General features: G+C 42.4%; 1 pseudogene; it reads left to right on the top strand.

The window, feature by feature from the left end:
- The first annotated feature begins 6,111 nt into the window (after window positions 1-6,111).
- LOC124974662 (syntaxin-binding protein 2-like) lies at window positions 6,112-7,889 on the top strand (annotated as a pseudogene).
- Window positions 7,890-14,059: the final 6,170 nt, after the last annotated feature.

Below are 14,059 nucleotides of genomic sequence, written 5' to 3'. Positions count from 1 at the left end.
GCTCAGGAAGTTAAGGTGGAAAGATTGAGAATTCAAAGTCAGCCTCAGCAACAGTGAGGTTTTAAGCAACTCAATAAGACTCTGTCTCTAAATAAAATACAAAATAAGGCTGGGGATGTGGCTCAGTGGTTGAGTGCCCCTGAATTTAATCCCTGGTATAAATAAATAAATAAATAAATAAATAAATAAATAAATAAATAAATAAATAACAACAATAAATACCCCACAGCTTGGATATAATGCTGCTCAAAACAAATGACCTTGTCTGGTAAATAAAACACAGGAAGATGTTGCTGAGTCCCAGGCTGACTGCAGGAAAGGGGTGAGCCCTGAGCACCTGCCAAGGGACAGGATGCCCATATCTGCTCTGGTGCTTGGTACATTCTTTTCTTTGAGGAGAAAACTGCATATTTTAGGCCAGGTACAGTAGTGAACATGTATAATTCCAGCAACATGAGAGGCTGAGGCAGGAGGATGGCAAGTTCAAGGCCAGTCTCAGTAACCTTGTCTCAAAATACAAAAGTAGAGGGTTGGGCATATAGCTCAGTCAAAAAGTGCCCCTGGACAGATACTGAAACCCCAGTACCAAAACAAAAAAGAAGGAGTACTGTTTTCAGAGATGTAGTCTGGAGGGAATATTATTGTTTTTAGAAATTTATAGGACAGGCCTCTACTGGCAAAATCTGAGGTAGTGTGTCTGTAAACCAGGCACTGCCCTACCTCATGGTCTGCACATAGTATCATGCAATACAGTGGCTCTTGGGGTTTACCCCTCCAGGAGGAAAGGATCAAGAGCCTAAAGTGGGGGCTGCACCACCAGGAAGCTGCCTACTTCTGCTGACATAACACTTGCACATAGACCCTCCTCCAGGTACAAATTCTGGCAACTACTTCTGGGGTAGGTTGGCAAATCCTGCAAGCAAAGAAAGTCTACAACCCACTGGTGGGAACAGGAGTGTGGTCTGTGTGGCACCACACAGCCTCAAGTGGGGAGGCAGACAGAGCATTCAGCCCACCATCCTAGGCCCATCCTGGGCCTCAGCATGCTTGGCCTCCACTTATCTCTCTGAAAGAATATATACCAACATCAATTCCAGCAGCCTCCTCAGGCTTCCAGAGAACAAATGATCATGGGATCCACTGACTAGAAACTGTTCTGCCATCCCAGTTTCTCTTCACCAAGTGCCACTGAGCCAGAATCTGCTGTTCACTTCCTTCCACCACCATGAAGACGTGCAGTGCATTCTGCCATCCTCCTCTGGCAGGTACACAGGAACCTGGCCACCAGCCACTAAGGTTTCTATTTTCTCCACTCACTCTTGTTCTCTCTGAGGTAAAAGCTATCACCACCTCACACTGTCTCATCCTGTCTTTCTCTCCCTGTAAGATGTGTCTGAGAATATCTCAGAATTTGATTTACTCTCAAAGGTGAGTTCTCATGACTTGGTCGGCTCTGAGTGTACATAGGTGTAAGAGGAAAGGCCTGAAGAAGGCAGGTTTCTCTCTGCCTTGAACATATAAACCAGGACAGCCAGCTTTGATCTTGTGGCTCAGATATAGAACCCTGGCCTTAGATGGAGATTGTGCTGACCTCTCTCCTGCCACAACTGTGACAAGATTCCCTTGTGTCCAGCTGCCCAAGACCTACCTGATCACCTGGTATGTGGATCTGCTCTTGCTTTTTCTACCTGCTCATTCATCAGAACTTGGAGAGCACTCTGGAAGACAGAAGCAGAGGATATCCACAGCCTGTAGTCGGGAAGCAAAGACAGGCCCACAGTCTTGGGGCAGCTGAATAGGAACAATACAAGAAGACACCCAGGGATTTTAGAAAACTTAGTTCTTTAAACTGAAAGGTGTAACAAGAATACAATTCAAAAGTCAGAGCCAGAACCACCAGTGTGAAGGTTCAAAACAGCAAAATGAGTAGGAACCCAAAAGCTCTAAGCAGGCAAAGACAGGTTGTCTGTTAGAACTGAACACCTTGCTTAAGCACACCAACTTCTTTAAAAAGGTGACTTATTTTTTTACATTTCTGAAAGGAAAAATGTTTACAGCTCAGAATTTTTCCCCTGCCAAATGGTTAGTCAGGTGGGAGGGTGGATTTCAGACGTTTTAAAGATATTCAACAATTCACAAAATTTACCTTCTTGGTGTTTTTTTGGGAAAGCTAATTCAGGATATTCTCTAATAAAACAGGGGAGTCAAGATAAAAATAACAAGATAGTCATTCAGCAAGCACTGGAGCCACCCAGAGAAGCAGGGATGAGAGGTCCAGCCATGGTGATGCCACCCCACCCAGCCCTGGAACCTACCGCTTGCAGTGGTAACAGGAAGAGAATTTTCAGATGGTGTTCTTGAAACCCTGGGAATTGTTATGGGTGTGATAAAAGCAGATGTGGAAACAAACAAACAAACAAAAAAAACAGAACAAAGGCATGTAGAAGGCAGGTGTGATGGTGTTCACCCATAATCCCAGTGGCAGGGAATGCAGATGCAGGAGAATCTTAAGTTCAAAGTCAGCCTCAACAATTTAGAGATACCTTAAGCAACTCAGCAGGACCCTCTTTCTATATAAAATATTAAAAGGGCTGGGCTGTGGTTGAGTGGTAAAAGGACTGCCTCTGGTTTCAATATTTGGTATCAAAAAATAAATAAAATAAAATAAAAAAGAATAAAGAAAAATGCATACAGAAACTTCATGAAAACAAAAAGGTAAAGGGAAAATATTATACATAGGACACTAAGAAATGCACTTGAATCAGACTATTCTACAAGGGAGGTCACAGACTCTATTGTATTTAATAGACAAAACACACATGTAAATGATAACCATAAATAAAACTAGAAAAACATTTCTGCCCTGGGTTGTGGGGGTGAGTCAAAGGAATATGGCCTCCTCTGTGGCATGGTCCTGGCAGGTGAGGCAGATGACTGCAGTGAGGAGCACAGGAGGGTCTGATCAGAAGACACTTTGCCCACAATCTGCACCTCAAACTAAATGCAAGGTGCTAAATTTTTTTATGCAGAACTTCAAGGTCTGTATTAAGGAGACCTACCTGAGAGCCAGGGCATCAGCTGCCATGGTGACTTCAGAAGAACTCATCACAAAGTGCAGTCCATTATGGTGGATGAGCTGCCTGTTTTAGAAACAGATTTCTCAGAGAATGACAGTGGAAGGTCCAACAGACACACCTTGAGGGCAGTCAGTGAGATTCAGATCATCCCTGCCTTCACCCAGAGGGCAGAAACCAGGCCCAGGGAAGTTCTGAACAAGGGTGGCAGGATAGTGGTCAGTTTCTCCTGGTACATCTCACCACTCTTTAGTGGTCTTGAGGACACAGCAGAGGCTTTCTCAGGCTGCAGCAGCTTCCTAGGAGAAAACTTCAGACAAGCTCAGTGTGTGTCCCACAATGAGTGGTCCTGAAGTTCGTGACACCCAGCACCCACCTCACTGACTGGACACTCCCCTGTGGTTAAAAAGGCAAAAGTGGAGCTCCAGTGGGCCAGGAACCAAGAGTACTAGAGGTAATGAATACTACATCCTAAAATACCTTAGCAATTTATCTACAACTTTCTTCAAAATATTGAAAACTGAAAACATTTAGCCAGAGTCTGAGAACTCAGTGACTTGGACAGAAGCTGGTTATAATGCAGTGAATTACACCGGTGACCACTGGTGCTCTCTGGTGCTGTTCCTGTGTTTCCAGTAAACAGATATTTGACCTTCTTGTAGCAGCCAGAGCAGCAGGCCCTGTCATTATCCCCATGTCTTTGGTAGGAGGTCATAGGAACATGCCTGAGGCCACACACCTGGATGGAGCTGGGCCTGGACATAATCTTGTCATGGCTGGTGTCAGGGGAGATGCTAAAGTCACAAGCATGCACAGAAAAGGAGAGAAGTGTACACAATGCAGTAACCAAACCAATTGGGGACTGGCTTGGGCACCAGCTCCACACTGAATAGCCTGGGCTGCCCATACTATCCTTATACTGTTATTGGGATCATGCTTCAGGACAGTAGAGCATGGAGGAAATTGAGATGGCTCAACAATACTGGTGAGGAGTGGGACCTCTGTCCACTGCTGACTCAATGAAATAAGAAACTGACCCCCAATGGGAAATGAGTCCCAGAGACAGCTGGATCTCTTGGTGGCAAGTATATATGTTTTCTCTCAAAGGCTATCATCTAGATCTCTGAAATACACATGAAGCCAGGGGTTTGTAAGTCTGCTGCAAGGAGCAAGCATGGCAGCAGAGGAAGCTGCCACTTCCAGTTCCCTGATATGGGTTCCTTGATGGTGACACCCTCCCCACTCCCTGGGGTCACATCTGTCACTGTCCAGGTGCCAGGGTCAGGGCCCAGAATAATCATATCCACTCAACACCCTCATCTACACCTAAGGAAGGAAGGAAACTGAATAGGCATGAGGGTCCCACATCATGAGGAGATGATACTCCCTGGCAGCCAGTGGTCTTGTGTTGCAAGGGATCTAGGAATGCCTTGGGCCAGGGCCAATGGCCTCCACAATCCTGGGGTGGTCTCTGGGAATTGTGGAGACTCAGTTTCCTCACATCCTCCTGAAAAGAAATCAGAGGAGTAAAGGCTTACTGGGCCTGCAAGTCAGCAGGTGAGTGCAGTTGTATTGATAAACAGGAGTGGCCACTGGGCACTGGTCATCCTGTCCTTGTCCTTTCATCCTGCTTTGAGCTGATTCCTTCCTGTAATGAGTCCAGCACACCCCAAACCTACAGCTTGGCTCAATTCTCAGATCTATTCACTGTCTCTTCCCTCTGGCAACATGATATCCCTGTCTCCAAACTGATTCCTGAACTCACAGTCACTGTTCCACCTGAGTCCCCCTGGGTCAGTCTGTTACTGTTACAAATCAGACCCAGGGTCAAGGAGAAGGAACCCTTGGCCACTCACCTGTCCGCTGAGGCCTGTAAATGCAGCCGGAGTTGTCAGGACAACTGCCTGAGTGTCACAGGGGCTCAGAACTCTCCTCAGCACTGCGAAGTTCTGAGTTCTAGCACAGCCTGCCAGGCTGACAACACATGCTTATAAAGTATCTTTTGGTGCCATTGGCAATAGGCAAAACAGTTGTACATCTCCTCAGTGGTCAAGCATGTCTCTGAAGGCAAATTCTCTTGCCCAACAATACTTCTAGCTCTGAGATACAGAGATGCACAGAGCTGGCTGGGGTAACTCATGTCCACCAAGTAAGTGGTGTGAGCCCTGCTAAGCTTTCCAAGGACAGCAGAGCAATAGGCCATTCAGTTCCTCACTGGAGAGAGGACTGTGTGTTGAGCATGTGCTGGGGAGGCAGAGCAGTTTCCTGTGGACAGGACACTTGGGCCCCACTCCCAGCCAGATGTGGAACCTACCTCCCAAGCTGACCTCAACTCCACCTAGCTGAACTCCAGAGCACCCAAAGGCTAGGCATGGAACATCCTCCACCCCTGGAGGGGCAGGGCCTGCAGGTGCTCCTGGCCAGAGCCACTTCTTTGCCTGGAATTATAACAGTTCTAATTTTCTAAAGCTCATCTCAGCTCTGGGAACCCCTGCAGATTAGCCAGGGTTAGAAGTGGGCACACCCTATGTGGGAAAACAAACCTTGAGGGAAGAGTTCAAGGGGACATGGCACCAGTAGCATGGGGACAGATTACTGGGGTGACAGGGGAAGGCATCCAGGAGAGAGGGACGGATAGACAAAGGTGAGGGAGCCACCTGTGGAGTGGGGGCACCTGAGGAGAGGGGCCACCTGGGGGAGAGGGAGTACAGAAAGGAGTTGTGGGAGACCCTTGGGATGGGAGAAGCCACAGTGGTACTTTTTTTTGCTAAGTACTCCTTTTGCTAAGAGTAGCCCCTGTGGAGTGGGAGAAGCAACCTGAGTGGAGGTGGGAAGAGCCTTTTCTTGTAGAGGTAGCAGCTTGGGGCTGGGGAAAGTTGCCAATTGGGAGATGGGGAGCTGTCTGGTGGTCAAGTGCTGGGGATATAGCTCAGTCAGTAGAGTGCTTGCCGTTGCAAGATCAAGGCCCTGGGTTCATTCCGCAGCACCGCAAAAAAAACAAAATACCCGGAAGCCGTGTCATCGCTCCAGGGTGAAGATGGCGCCCTCAGGACTGAAGGTGGTGGTGGGGGAAAAATTCTGAGTGGAGTCATTCGGAGTGTCAAAAAGGATGGGGAATGGAAGGTGCCCATCATGGACCACCCAAGTATGCGCATCCTGTCATCCTTGCTGAAAATGTCTGACATCCTGGCTGAGGGCATCACCATTGTTGAAGACATCAACAAATGGTGAGACCACATCCCCAGCCTGGAGGCAATTTATTTGCTGAGCCCCACAGAGAAGTCGGTTCAGGCTCTGATCGCAGACTTTCGCGGAACCCCAACCTTCACCTACAAAGCGGCACACATCTTCTCCACTGACACCTGCCCTGAGCCCCTGTTCAGTGAGCTGGGCCACTCTTGCCTGGCAAAGGTGGTGAAGATGCTGAAAAAATCCACTTTGCCTTTCTCCCCTATGAGGCTCAGGTGTTCTCCCTGGATGTCCCCCACAGCACTTACAACCTCTACTGCCACTTCCAGGCAGGGGAGCGAGCATGGCAGCTCGAAACTCTGGCCCAGCAAATTGCTATGCTGTGTGCCACTCTGCAGGAGTACCCAGCCATCTGCTACCACAAAGATCCAGAAGACACATCCCAGTTGGCCCATGAAGTCCTGGCCAAGCTGAACACCTTCAAGTCAGACACCCCCAGTTTGGGCAAGGGCCCTGAGAAGACCTACTCACAGTTGCTGACTGTGGACCAAGCAGCAGACCCTGTGTCCCCACTGCTACACAAGCTAATGTCCCAGGCCATGGCTTATGACCTGTTGGACATCGAACAGGACACATACAGGTATGAGACCACCGGGCTGAGTGAGGCACGGGAGAAGGCTGTGCTGCTGGATGAGAACGATGACCTGTTGGTGGAAGCTTTGGCACATGCACATTGCTGATGTATCCAAGAGGGTCACAGAGCTTCTGAAGATGTTCTGTGAGAGCAAGAGCCTGACCACTGACAAGGCCAACATCAAAGACCTGTCCCACATCCTGAAAAAGATGCTGCAGTACCAGAAGGAGCTGAGCAAGTATTCTACACACCTGCATTTAGCCGATGACTGCATGAAACACTTCAAGGGCTATGTGGAGAAGCTGTGCAGTGTGGAGCAGGACCTGGCCATGGGCTCTGATGCAGAGGGCGAGAAGATCAAGGATGCCATGAAGTTAATCCCTGTGCTGCTGGATGCAGCGGTGCCACCCTATGACAAGATTTGGGTCCTGTTACTCTACATCTTCCTATGGAATGGTGTGAGCGAGGAGAACCTAGCCAAGCTGATCCAACATGCCAATGTGCAGGCCTACAGCAGCCTTATCCAGAACCTGGAGCAGCTGGGGGGCACAGTCACCAATTCTGGGGGCTCAGGAGCTTCAATCCAGCTGGAGCAGAGGAAACAAAGGGAGTCCACCTATCAGCTGTCCCGCTGGACTCTGATCATCAAGGACATGATGGAGGACGTGGTGGAGGATGGCCTGGACCAAAAGCTGTGGCCCTTTGTGTCAGACCCTTCTCCCACATCCAACTCCCATACAGCTGTCAGTACCCGCTTTGACCACTGGCACAAGAACAAGGTGTGCATCAAGGCTCGGTCTGGGTCTAGACTCATCTTGTTCATCATGGGTGGTGTGGCCATGTCAAAGATGAGGGCCGCCTATGAGGTGACCAGGGTCACTGAGGGCAAGTGGGAGGTACTTATAGGCTCCTCACACATTCTCACCCTGTCCCAATTCCTGGATGACCTCAAGACACTGGACCAGAAGTTGGAGGACATTTCCCTGCCCTGACCTTGTTCCCCACCTCTGACCCCTCCTCTCCAGAGAATAAACTCTTCCCTTCTCTCTGCCAAAAAAAATTTAAATTTAAATTTAAAATTTAGTTTAAATTCTGTTTTAGGTCATGGTTCCTCAGAATTTTGCCAGATTATAGGAGGGAAAAGTTAACAAAATCATAGAAAGTAAAATTTAAAATGACCTACACTTGTAAATATTAGAATATCTTACAACCATGAAGCTGAAAGAGATATGATAAATTTTATTTATCTTGGTAAATGATATGATAAATTTCTCTAAGCTGAAATTTTTTTTTTCTTTTTAATTCATTTTTTTGTAAACAAAAGGGATACATCTTGTTTCTCTGTTTGTACATGAAGTAGAGACATACCATTTGTGTAATCATACATTTACCTAGTGTAATAGTTTTTTATTTATTCTGTTATTTTTTCTCCCCCACCCCTCCCACCACTCTTATCCCTCTATAGAGTCCCTCCTTCTCCATTCTTTCCCCCTTTTCACCCCCTACCTGTGTTATTATCCTCTTATTAGTGAGATCATTTGTCCTTTGGTTTTTTGAGGTTGGCTTATTTCACTTAGCATGATATTCTCCAACTGCATCCATTTGCCTGAAATTGCCATAATTTTATTATTCTTTATAGCTAAGTAATATTCCATGGTATATGTATACAACAGTTTCATTATCCATTCATCAACTGAGGGGTATTTAGGTTGGTTCCACAATTTGGCTATTGTGAATTAAGCAGCTATGAACATTGTTGTGGCTGTATATCTGTAGTATGCTGATTTTAAGTCCTTTGGGTATAGGCCAAGGAGTGGAATAACTGGGTCAAATGGTGGTTCCATTCCAAAATTTCTGTGGAATCTCCACACTGCCTTCCAGAGTGACTGCACTAATTTGTAGTGCCACCAGCAATGTATGAGTGAACCTTTTCCCCCACATACTTTCCTACACTTATTGTTGCTTGTATTCTTGATAATCACCATTCTAATTGTGGTGAGATGGAATCTTAGGGTAGTTTTGATTTGCCTTTCTCTTATTACTAAAGATGTTGAACACTTTCTCATATGTTTGCTGATTGCTTGTAGATCTTCTTCTGTGAAGTGTCTGTTCATATCCTTAGCCCATTTGTTGACTGGGCTATTTGTATTCTTCATGAAGAGTTTTTTGAGATCTTCATATATTCTGGAAATTAGTGCTCTATCTGAAGTATGTGTGGCAAAGATTTTCTCCCACTCTGTAGGCTCTCTCTTCATATTGCTGATTGTTTCCTTTGCTGATAGAAAGCTATTTAGTTTGAATCTATCCAAGTTATTGATTCTTGCTTTTATTTCTTGTGCTATGGTCTAAACCCCTATCTCTCACCCTGCACAGAAATCAACTCACAATGGATCAAGGGCCTTGAAATCATACCAGAGACCCTGCATCTTATAGAAGAAAAAGTAGGTTCAAATCTTCAACTCTTTGGCTTAGAATCAGACTTCCTTTCTAAGCTGAAAATTTTTAGAACATCTACTTTAAGATATAATTGTAAACACTTTGTAAACTTGGTAATTCCAACCTCTTAAGACTTTAGAAAGTAAGCATGTTGGAAATAATTGATGAAATTTTATAACCACAATAAATTTAAGTTAGGTGTTTGATCCAAATGTATTGCATACAGAAGACTAAAAATTAATAACATAACTTCTATAAACAGAAGCATGGGGTTGAAATTGTTTCCCAAATATTTCCAAGGCCTTCTTGGGCCTAGTTATACAACCATGTTACAACATACTCTTCTCAACACTAAAGATGAACTCCAGAGGCATTCTCTGACTGTGGTTATTAGCAAATATCCTGTTATAATAAATGCAGAAGTACCTATTACATTTCATAAATAAAATATCAATAATTTTGCTTGGTTTTTATCTTTCTAGGAATAATAAGTTAATATGAAACACAAAATAAAACTAATGGATATGTGAACAGCAATCCCTGTGGATTAAATGGGAGAAGGCAACATCAATTCTGTAACATTTCTTTGTCTTGGGCCAGTGCACAGTTAACTGCATGGCCACTTCTAGGTAAGAAGTGCTACATTTCTTGTATTTACTTGACTTCATCACTGTAATAAAGTCCTATGAAATAAAGGAAAGAGTCAATAAAATTTTATTCCTATAATTTTTGAAAATTTTATTCTGATTTTGTTTCAACAGCTTTAAAACACACACCTAAAAAGAACACTCATGCACCTTTTTTTTTCTCCTATAGAGCTTTGGATTAAAATCCATGAAATTTATGTGCCAATATTAGAAACTCTTCAGTCACTTATTTTGGTTTCCAGTGTGATTTTAAAAGGGTTTAAAGTACCAAACCAACTTGCCTCGAAGATAATTTTGGAAATATAGACATCAAATAGAGTGGTAGGATCTCTAGGAATCTACCTCCTCTGCATCCCTTTTCTAATGGATTGTTGCTTGTTTTAAACATTAAGATTTTGGACCTCACAGTTTTTTTTTTTTTTTTTTTAATATACTAAGGCAGACCTCAGTTGTTGCTTTCATTGGATATTGTTGTCTTAAGGGGTTTTTCCATTCAAATTTTAGTCTGTCTCCTAACAAGAACAGAGAAGCAGAAAAGTTAAATAGCATTTTATCGTAATTCACATTATATTATTTTCATTTATGAATAATATACTAGTGTATCTAATCCATAAACTGAAATGGCAAGTGCACCAGGTTAAATACAAATGTTCTGCTGTTTGGACTAAATCCCAATTCTGGAAGGAAATATTGTCTTAAAATAGCAGCAGCCTGAGGCTCTGGGTGCAATTCCCAGACCTCAAAAGCAAAAATAAAAAGCTGCAACCAAAGACCTATCATTCTGTCCTTATTTATGTGCATTGGCTACTATTCATTGTCACACACAGAGAAGGCTCCCTGGTCTCATACCCCAGAGGCACGATCTGAAGCCCTATCTAATCAGATGCACTTAGAACTGTCCAATCCTGTGTGCTGACAGTGAATTGGGGTGGGCTTTTGCTGCCTTCTCCATTTCTCCTGAGTCTGCTATATTTGGCAATTTGGCTCTAGGCTTCACTTTCCTGCTTGGAGCCCCAGGTTGCTCTGTTGTGAAGATCCCTAGGGAGAAGGACTGGCTCCTGAACACTGGGAAATGGTGAGTGGGCAGTGGCATCAGGAACCTGGGGAAGGAGGATGTTGGAACCTCAGGACTGGCTGTTACAGAAACCAGACCTGACAGACCAGGACTCTTTGAAGTCTCTGGAGTCTGCAGACCTGAGCCCTCCTGTGGGGCAGTGCACCCTACATCCTACTGGCCATCCAGGTGGAGAACATTTCAGTGGCAGACACCCCTCACTGCCTTCCTTATCCTTGCAGGACATCCTCAAATACTATCTCACAGGTATATACCTGTGGTCCAGCCTCTTCCTGGATGTTGGTAATTGTTAAGGGGGCCCATTATCATAATCAAATCTCCACACACCATTTTCCAGCAGGAGAGTAGCTGTGGTCAGTAAAGACCACATTTCCTCCTGAGCTAATAATTTTCATGTTTACTTTCTTTTTCCTTTCCTTTTCTTTCTTTCCTTCTTTCTTTTCCTTTATTTTTTGTATGAGTGTTGCTGGAAGTTGTTCCTCGGGATACTTTACTACTGAGATATATCCCTCATACTTTTTATTTTTTATTTTGAGACAGCATCTCGCTTATTTGCTGAGATTGTCTTGTTATGGTTTGATTTACCTAGACTTTTCTATTAAAATTAAGTGTATAATCTTTACATACATATGGATTCATATATGGATTTAATTTATAATATTATTTCTTGTAGATTATTATAGTAGTGTAGTTTCATGATATACATGAATGTCATATAATGAGAATTACAGCTTTTGCTCTTATAATTAAAAAATTTCTTGGCTAAATTTATATGTAATTTGTGGATGAATTTTAGAAACTTATGGTTTCCTATTTCATTAAAATTAAAGCATGCTGATTTTGTCATTATTTCATTATATTTATACATAATATTTGGGTTCATTTTGACATAATCACACAAGCATTGAGTATAGTTTGCACCACTTCATTACCAAGTAATTTCTCTTTCCCTCTCCTTTGACCTTCTCATCTTCTTCTATACTTCCATTTAGTTAGAGTTTTATACATTACTGCTTTATGCATAAACATAAAATTAGAATTTACTGTGATATATTCATATAGGTACCTAGCAATTGTACTGGGATATATTGTAGGTTAATTTAGGGGAAAATTGTCTTCCTTGTAATGATGAGGTTTAGCCATGGGATATGTAAGTGAGCATTTCATGTGCTTCTGATAATATTCAATTTCTCATAAGTTCTACACATTTTCTTTCTAAACATGTAAACATGTAAAATATCACATGCATATTGCACACATATAAAACTTAAGCATGGTGTTTTATGCTATTTCGTAAAGTGAATATAATATAACTAAAACTTTGACTGAGTCCTAGTAACCATTTTTCCCACAGATAATTATTCATCTCTTCCAAACTTTATATTCACTTGATTCATGCCCCTGGAATAGTATGGTTCAGGTTTGGATGAGTACTGTTGTTTACTTACATGTTATCATGGTCACATACGCTGTAATTTTAGTAAGTCTCTGTGATATTCAGCATCATATATATCTTCAATAGCAAGAGTTTTCACAAATAATAATAAACTCCTCTTGAGTTTATGAGTATTCATATGTTTTATATAATCATCAATATTTAGTTTTGTCTGTGATGGAATTTTGTATTTTTTAAGATATTTTTAATATTCCTTTAGATTGTGAAACTTTTATGATTATTGAAGACTTAGGTATAGATATCCCCTCTATTAATTGGCAGTTCAAGGCATTTACCTGAATTGCTTTTTTTGGTTTCTTGCTTCAGATTTGAGAAAATACATCCAAAAAGGCAGATAGAGTTGGATTAAAAAAATAAGATTTTGCATTTATTAATTAAAAATATTACATTTTTATTCCCCTGAGTTTGTATTGTAGATATCTTTTTAAAGATTTTTTAGATGTTGATGGATGTTTATTTTACTCATTTATTTATATGTGGTGCTGAGGATCGAACCCAGTGCCTCACACATGCTAGGTGAGTACTCCACCACTGAGCCACAAACCTAGCCCCTGTAGATATGTTTTATGTTTTGTATTTGGAGATTATTTCAAATGAGATTCTAGGGCTTATCTTTTGAAATTCTAACAGTAAATATAAATAAGAAAAATCTCACTTTCCTATGGCTGCAGGAAAATGAATATATTTCCTCAAAATCATTTGTTAAGTAAATTGCTGAATGACACATTCACAAAAACAGCTACTCCTCTTCCTTGAAGATTTTTGTAAAGTTCTTGACAGAGAATCATGCATTGTCTTATATGAATTTTGGACTTTAATACAGAATCATAGGATAAGATTTGGCATTATTCTTGGTGTAGAAGTTTTTTGAGTTCTTTATATATTCTGGAAACTAGTGTTCTATATGAAGTATGAGTGACAAAGATTTTCTCCCACTCTGCAGATTCTCTCTTCACATTGCTGATAGTTTCTGTTGTTGAGAGAAAGCTATTTAGCTTGACTCTATCCCAGTTATTGATTCTTGCTTTTATTTCTTGTGCTATGGGAGTCCTGTTAAGGAAGTCTGGTGCTAAGCCAACATGTTGAAGATTTGTACCTACATTTTCTTCTGTAAGATGCAGGGTCTCTGGTCTGATTCCAAGGTCCTTGATCCATTTTGAGTTGAGTTTTGTGCAGGGTGAGAGATAGGGGTTTAATTTCATTCTTTTGTATATGGATTACCCATTTTCCCAACACCATTTGTTGAAGAGGCTATCTTTTCTCCATTGCATATTTTTGGCACCTTTGTCTAGTATGAGAAATTTTTATTATTTGGGTTTCTGTCCATGTCCTCTATTTTGTACCATTGATCTGCCTGTCTATTTTGGTGCCAATACCATGCCATTTTTGTTACTATTGCATTGTAGTATACTTGAAGTTCTGGTATTGTGATACCCTCTGCTTCATTCTTCCTGCTAAGCTTTGCTTTAGCTATTCTGGGTTTCTTATTCTTCCAGATGAATTTCATGATTGCTTGCTCTATTCCTGTAGTATACATAATTGGGGATT

The sequence above is a fragment of the Sciurus carolinensis genome, unplaced genomic scaffold, assembly GCF_902686445.1.
Source record: "Sciurus carolinensis unplaced genomic scaffold, mSciCar1.2, whole genome shotgun sequence".
NCBI classification, from domain to species: Eukaryota; Metazoa; Chordata; class Mammalia; order Rodentia; family Sciuridae; genus Sciurus; species Sciurus carolinensis.
The sequence above is the reverse complement of the archived record's forward strand: the minus strand, read 5'-3'. Positions and strand labels throughout refer to the sequence as shown.